The sequence below is a fragment of the Seriola lalandi genome, unplaced genomic scaffold (genome assembly GCF_002814215.2).
Source record: "Seriola lalandi dorsalis isolate HSWRI2012SDOR001 ecotype SW California unplaced genomic scaffold, Sedor1 jcf7180002054767, whole genome shotgun sequence".
NCBI classification, from domain to species: Eukaryota; Metazoa; Chordata; class Actinopteri; order Carangiformes; family Carangidae; genus Seriola; species Seriola lalandi.
The window spans coordinates 337,996-344,993 of record NW_019525320.1 but is presented as its reverse complement, the minus strand read 5'-3'; positions in this window follow the sequence as shown (position 1 = coordinate 344,993).

Below are 6,998 nucleotides of genomic sequence, written 5' to 3'. Positions count from 1 at the left end.
GATGCACACCATAGCACTTTGTCATCATGTTAGGTAAGGGCAATTTGTTGATGATGCAAATTCCAAGGCTACTTTACCTCTCTGGATGCTTGTCAGAGGACATTTTAAACATTCAGCTGGGACACAGTTCTGGGAAAACGCCAGGAATGCACATATCTCTTAATTTATTTACATTCCAGTAATGCTGCATATTTACACACACATCTCGCTTTATGCTGTGGAAATGAAGGTCGACATGCAATTGCATTGTGAAAAACTATCTCGGGGGTGATGAAAGTTTAACATGTATTGTAAATGTGTGTATGCGTGATTATAAGTCCGCACACAACCACACACACGGGGAGTTGCTGAAATCATGTTGCTTTATTTATGTGCAACCATGTAAGCTTTGCAGCTTATAGTCACAGATAGGGGTCACTGACCTTAGGAACAACTATGCATGCCAATTATGGATAAAATTGCTGCCTAATCAATATCCTACGTGTTGCGCTCTATGCTCACAGAGGGACACAATAAAGGAATTACTGGAGGCCAGAGATTAAGCGGGAGCTGGATTTCAAAATAGAGGACCGATGAATGTTTTCTGTCTGCCTTTATTGTTGATATCTGAGTCCACCATGGTCCCACCCCATCCTCAACACTTCACACCTTCTACTGCTGACATGTAAGGTTTGTATCTGTTATGTTCCTTAACCAGGAAATTGCTAATATAACCATTGTTAAACATTATACAGTGGATGGAGATGCACTAAGTATGTTCTGATTGACGGAGTCTGTTGTATTTGTTGTGTTTGTATTTTCATGCACTAAAATCAGCAGAATGTAGTTTCTCAAAGTAAGTCTTAGTAGCCATGAGAAGGTAGTCTCATGTATTCAGTGTTCATAATTGTTTGATCTAATATGAATTAAACAGGATCATTTCTATAGAACCCTGGAGTTCTTCTCCAATCATGCCAAAATGTATTATAAACGTATATCTTAAAATAAGGTCATGGGCCACAAAAAGTTCAGAAAAGATTTTGAAGCTCTGGGACATTTTCTTAACTTTGCACTAGCTGTTTTCAAATTAACTGCAGAGCTGTCTTCCAGCGGTCTTCCACTGTCACTAAAAAAATGTTCTTCAAAATACCAGCAGGCATAATAAAATTGCATTTTTTAAATGTGGTGTTAATGAACTCTTTCCTGTGTGCAACACACAATATAAATGGAGGAAATAGTCATTGCTGTAGCATTATTTCCCAACAGTTTCCTGTAAACGCACAATATTCGTGGGAATTAATTTGTTTAACTGCCATTTGTGCAGTGTATAAATGTGCAATACGTATATGCCTGCTGACAGCTGAATCACAGCTGGCCAGTAGTGCTTTTGAAGTTTGGGGATATTTGAGATGTCTGGCAATAAATCTCTGTCTGTTTTCCTTCATTATCATACCCCTACCTTGTTTTTGTAAAAAACATATGACAATGATTTCTTTTAGTATTTAACAAAGAGCACTGAAAAAATGAGCACGCTCTCAGAACCTGATGAGAGCTGTAGTAAACTCTGGACACACTTCAGCTCTTTTTACTGATACATGAACAGGGAACTGTGTGATGTGTGTCACCTGCTGGTTAGTGTTGTACTCATGTTGCTGTAAACAATATACAGTGAGGCAGGCATAGACCCCATTGTCATCAAATCCACATAAGCTATTGATTGAAGAGCAGATTTATCCATGGTTGGCATGCATAGTTGTTCCTGGGGTCTGTGACCCCTATTTGTGAATATACAGTTAGGAGCTGAGCATCACATGCAATTATGAGACCTACCGCTGACCTTGATGCCACGGAGCAATTGTTGGATGTCTGCAGTTATTAGATGTCCTATGTAGTTATCACAAGATGTCTGGCAGCATTTGCATTGGTTGGCTGTTCAGCTAATTGAGCGTGTTGAATTGGTGATGAAAATGAGGGAGAGCTACTTGAATGGCTGTTAACCCAATTTATTGCAGAGTTCCTTATTTTTTGCCTCTCAGTTTTCTTTTTTCTTTCACAAGTAAAAGCCAGTGCAAAGCAAAGCTAAGTTGTTTTGTTTTTTTTAAGTGCTTTGTGGTTTAACCAACCAAAAACAGACAAAAATGTCTTTTGTGCATTTCTGATGCTTAATTAACTATACAGACCTCACCCCAGGGCTCCTGAGAGGCACACTGGAGCTTGTTCATATATATCACTCTGCCATTCAAAGTGAATTAATTTATACGTTAATGCTGCTGCCTGCTGCTCTGTTGCTGCTGGGGAATGAATGAGCAGCAATCTGCCAGACAAGCAGCACCTACTTAGCTTGTTTTTGAGAGCTAATGTGGCTTAAAATGTTCCTGTTAACTCAGCTCTATGGGCTGTCTTTTTTGATAATAATACACCTTTTTTGATAATAATCCTCCATTTGTAACTGGAGGATCTCCAGCTACAAAAACAGACTAGTCAATGTATCAATATCGCTACCAGTAAATATCTCACACTACCTCATGTCAGATAATCTGATCATTGTTTTTAGTCATGTTAGCGGTATGGATTTAAGGATGGAAATGTCGGTCTGTAGGTCAGTTGGTCCCGATTGAAATATCTCAACAACTACTTCATGGATTGCCATGCAATTTGGTACACATAACCATAGTGCTCACAGGATCAATCCTAATGACGTTGGTGTTGCTCTGACTTTTTCCTCTCGTTCCCTGTTTACCTCAACAGGTCAAAGTGTTCACTTATTCTGTTAAATATCTCAGCATCTACCTCGTGGATTGCCACAAAATCTTATAAAGTCATTCATGGTTCTTGTTGAATCTTAAAGACTTTGGTGATCCTCTGACATTTCCATTCGTACCACAATGAGGTTCACATTTGTATTTTAAGCCATGAAATTTAGTACAAAAATCATGGGGATGAGCAACTTTTGTCATTCTTCTAGTGCAATCAGTGGGTCCAAATTTTCACTTATCCAGTGAAATATTTCAACATCTATACATCTCTTTATAAAGTGATATATAGCTGCTTCGATCCAGTATGCAATACACAGGGTGCAGCTATCGATAGTCCAGGTGGACGGAGATCCAAGGAAATGCCATTGTGGTTAGCCACTATAAGCTGCTTAATCCTTTCATCTAATTACCAGCAAAATGTTAACCATCAGTCTGTATTGGGCATTATTGATTGCTCTCATTGCCTCCATTGACTTTATGCCACTTTCTGCTGAGTGGTCGGTTCGACCCACTCACACCCAATCTCCCCACTGTACATCAGTTTATCAAGTGGGCATGTTCTCACATACACATGCATGAGGACATGTGCTAACATGCTCACAGTTACACACATTACACACTATGGGATGCATTGGAAAAGTGGCTGGCTAATTTAGCAAATACACATTCACAAATTTGTCATCTCCAAGCCCAGGGCAATTACAGTCTCACTCTGAAAACTTCTCACAGTTTGTGGGAGACCCCTGTCTGTCTTACGATGATGCAATATGTGCGTGTAACGCTACATACACACAACTTGCAGTCCACAACTTGGTATAAACATAAAGTGAAAAGTGCAAGTAGCAGCCAAAAAGCTTTGGCAGTGTGTCAGTTGCTTTCTGATCACTCAATTATGCTTGTCAGGTTGTCCCAAAGGGACATAGCAACATTAATATGGAGAACACGTATAAGAAGCAAGAGCTGGAAGATCCTCCCGCTGACCATGTCTGTGTTAACTAGCCAAAACCAGTTAGTTACCTTCAGCAAGTTACAATAGCAACCAAATGCCCAAAAGTAAAATTAACAGTAACACTGTGATATTAGTGAAAAAAAAATGTATACAGGGTCTTTTAATACAAAACGTTTCCTTACAACCTTTCAGTGATCTAGTCCCTTGATGTCCTGACACCCTCCCATTCCTACTCACCGAGTTTGCATGGTCTAAAGCGCAACTTGGGTGTCCCCAGTTAAAGTTTGCATGACATTTTTACACTTCAGATATTATGTTAGTGAGACAACCACTGCTTATCTTTGGAAAGATGTTAAAAAATTTAAAGCTGCTTTGTTTATTATTTCAACAGTCATCCCCAGCTGATGCCATAAAATGTCTCATAAGATATTCACATTCTGTGAGCATAATTAACATAAAATAAATTATATATAAATTCACTTTAATTCACCATGTTTATATAACACGAATAAGCATTAATTGGTGAACTAAAATGAGGAACACAGTTGGATCAAGAAATGTTTCCACCATAATGAATAGAGATTTATAGAGAATGCAAATTCATAACCAGCAAAAAAAATATAGCATGTATTGTGCAAATTACAATGTCCAATAACAAACTCCTGACATGTAAGCCAGTAAATATCTTATCAGCAAATACACACTTTAAGTGCCCTTTTCAGTGAAATAACTAGGTAACAACTATGTTAAGAATCACGTATGAGTGCATGATTCAGGTTTTCTGATTTATCTGGATAACTTAGCTGAGTCATTTGCAGAACAGGAGTCTTTTTTTTCGTTCACGTTTTGCAGAGGTTCCAGGTTTTACTCAACAAAATTGTAAGAATAACTTTGTAATCCTGTTTCTTGGAAAAGAAATCGGTTCAAAATATACAGAACACTCTCAGCAGAAAATACACACTGATTTTGTTGTATAAATAGATTTTTAGAAAATTTAAGTAGAAGAAAAAAATTTATTATTTCATAAATGTTTGAAGCAAGCAGATAGAGGCTTCGGGCTGAGTGAAGTCCCAGGATTGTGCCATTGAGTTGAACACAAAGCACACCACGTGGACAGCTCCTCTATTAAAATGAGCATTAAATAGCCTTTCACTGACACCAACTTTGTGTATATTATATTGAAATCTTCCTGTGCCTCAAGAGCATGTCATTGCTGTCAACAATATCCAGCTGAAAAAACTTATCAGTGACCTGAAGTCAGTTCCCATGGTAACTCAGTGGCTTTAAATCAGAAGAAGTGAAGTCTTTCACATCCCCAGACTAGCTGTCTGCTAGATATATAACTGCCTGCATCTGTCTGCAGGCATGGTGAGTTCAGCACAGGGCTCTCTCAGACACAGACCAGTCAGATATGCATCTGCTCAAGTGCTATGTCACTACTGTCAGTTGACGACGGATATGATAAGTTTTATGTTTACAAGATTACCGCCTGAGAACTGAGACACAGTGTTGTTGGTTCTTGTTTGTTTCACTTTAATTTATGGAAGTACAAGAAAAAACTCTTTAGTCCGTAGAGATGTCACATGCTCATTCATTTATAGTAAGATGTTCAATTGCAACAATGATAACTTTAGTTTGAGATTGTGTAAACATGTCTATTCTGTCAACAGGTATGACAATTAAAGAAAGAAAACAACAACATATTAAAGGGAAAGGAATCAACAGCAAGTTGTGATGTTTAACTGACTATTTGTGCTGTTTTTAAGTAAATGTTCTTATTGTTGTTCTCAGATGACCCCCAAACAGTGTACACATGAAACAGATAAAACTTGCAGCATTTTCTTTAAAGGATATAAGTTCAACATTTTGGGAAATAGGCTTATGTAAGAGTTAGATTCATGTACGCTAAATATGAAGCTACCAGCAATGAGTTAGCTTAGCATGGAGACTACAAAACGGGGGAAACAGCTGGCCTGGCTCTGTACAGCAGTAACAAAAAAATAAGTGAGCGTAGAGATGCTGGTAGGTGGATTTTGTGAGTTGGACAGAGCTGGGGTCGCTGTTTGCCCCTGTTTCTAGTTTTTACACTAAGTTAAGCTAACAGGCTGCATGTGGTAACTTCATGCTTACAGTGCAGGCCCGGTTAGAGTTGAGGTTGACAATACTTTATTAAGGACTAAATTGCAAATGTTTGCTCTGCTTTACTTGGCATTCAGTTATTCTATTTGTTTTCTCTACAGCTTAACTCCCACCGTTCTCACTTATAGAGACATAGGACTCATGAGAACATCAGTGGAGTGATTCAAAGAGTCAGTCGCTGAGAACAGAGCATTTGGGGAGAGAGACCAAGATCTGAGAATAAAGAAACTGCACAAGGAGGCACATGACTGAGCTTTGGCTGACCATACTGAGGGAGTCAAACCATGACCTCAAAAAAAAAAAAAAAAACCCCACTGAAAAACACATTTAAAGTTTATCTTTTGATCGACTGTGTCTCTCTGTGTGCTTTCGTTGCTTTAGTTAAGGTATAGTCATGTGTGGTAGTTTTCTGTTGACCCTCCAAGCTCCCCTGGAGTGTCCAGAGAGCTGGAACATGCTGTGCTTTTCCTTTATTCCTCTCCTCAGTCAGGCTGCCATCAAAACATAAATGTGGAAAGGCTGAGGTGCAGTGCTGCTGCAGTAAGTCTCTGCAGTTTGTAAATGATGACAAACAGCTAAATCAAATTAATGCTCACCTTAAGGAATGGAGACTGATATGCCATAGAGGGAAGAGAGTCTACAGCTGTTCACTTCCACTGACCAACCATGTCTGTTTCCTATCTCTGATTCAAGGCATGCTTATCACACACGCACGTTTGCATACAAATACATGTATATAACCAGTGTGAAATATTAATTCATCAACTGTGCAAACCAGGATTATAATTACATTTATTACATTTATTCCAACTGGATTCACTCACCATGTGCTTCTCAGTCTTTCATCTAATCTCTTAAAGAAAATTCTAAGTTGTAAAACAAACATTGATATCTTGAGTGATGATACTTGTTTCCGACAAATTTTGGCTCAGGTGAACAACAGTGGATAAATCATAGTTTATGATTTGGGGACTGGAAGAATCATCAGAACTTCTAATATCCCCAAAGCATCATAAAAGGTTTTTACTGCTGAAGGGCTCTTGGCAATGATGTGTCTGTGATTCAACAGATAAAGAAAAATCCTGGAACTGTGTGCCATTGAAACGCAGGGAAGACAAAAGAGCAAATAAAAGGAGGATAACAAAAAAAATAGAAAAGGTGTCATGTAACCCAGA